The 1,114-nt window shown below is 43.9% G+C and overlaps 1 protein-coding gene across 1 annotated transcript in view; it reads right to left on the minus strand.

Moving 5' to 3' along the window:
- LOC107666100 (mitochondrial glutamate carrier 1-like) overlaps window positions 1-1,114 on the minus strand; it is a 9,200-nt gene that overhangs the window by 6,567 nt on the left and 1,519 nt on the right. The window lies entirely within an intron of this gene.

Genomic DNA, 1,114 nt, shown 5'->3' on the forward strand with positions numbered 1-1,114 from the left:
CACAAGTGTATTATTATTAAATTAATGTTGTTCGTTATTTTATATTTATATTTTCAGAATCATTTTAAAATTAAAAATTTCGCACGTTCAAAGTCTAGTGTGACCGCCCCTTCAGCCGGCTGCTCTCGAAACGCTCTCGCGGTGCTTTGATGCCACACGTGACAGTGATGTGGCGTCGGCGCCGTCTCAAGTCGGAAGGGGCGGTCACACTAGACTTTGAATGTGCGAAATTTTTTATTTCTACGAATATGGGCTGGAGCAGGATATGACATCACGCGCCAAGGTTTCCCCTCAGTCAACAACAAGCGGCAACCTCCCCCTCTCTTGTGAAGCCAACAAGGAAGTGACTTAAACTGCAATTCATCAACTGACCGCTAGAGGCTGGCTGCAAAAGTGAGTCAAGCCCATAGACTCCTCATGTTAAAATGCCCAACTTTACAGCAGAAAAAAACGTTTACAGCCTGGTTTTTATATTTATATTTTCAGAATCATTTTAAAATTAAAAATTTCGCACGTTCAAAGTCTAGTGTGACCGCCCCTTCAGCCGGCTGCTCTCGAAACGCTCTCGCGGTGCTTTGATGCCACACGTGACAGTGATGTGGCGTCGGCGCCGTCTCAAGTCGGACAAAATTACTAACCGGCATGCACTGCTTCAAGTCAGATTGCGATCGATCTGCGCAGTGCTGCATTTAGTCGAACGCACCTATTACTATATGACTCATTTCCGCGAATAGACTCTTTCGAACAGTTTGTTTCAAAGCGCGGGCAGTTCTTTTACGTCCTGACATAATTACGCAGTCACGTGGTCTCTGGCATCTCACGGATTAAACTTTAAAATGTTTCGGTAAAGCGATATATATATATTAATAATGTGCATATATATATATATATATGCACATTATTAATAAGGGTGTTAGTGGTTGACACGTTAAATGCAAGGAATGTTTAAGTGAATTCGTGAACGAATCTTTCAAACTGGTTTCGTGAACCAGCTCAACGTGTTCATCATAATAGGTGCGTTCGACTTGAAGCACGGCTACAGACGGCAGTCAACGAGAGTAGCCGCTTGCAGTCGGGGGCGGAGTTGAAAAAGGTGCCGTCAAGCCGGACACTT

The sequence above is a fragment of the Sinocyclocheilus anshuiensis genome, unplaced genomic scaffold, assembly GCF_001515605.1.
Source record: "Sinocyclocheilus anshuiensis isolate Anshui unplaced genomic scaffold, SAMN03320099.WGS_v1.1 scaffold447, whole genome shotgun sequence".
Classification (NCBI taxonomy): domain Eukaryota; kingdom Metazoa; phylum Chordata; class Actinopteri; order Cypriniformes; family Cyprinidae; genus Sinocyclocheilus; species Sinocyclocheilus anshuiensis.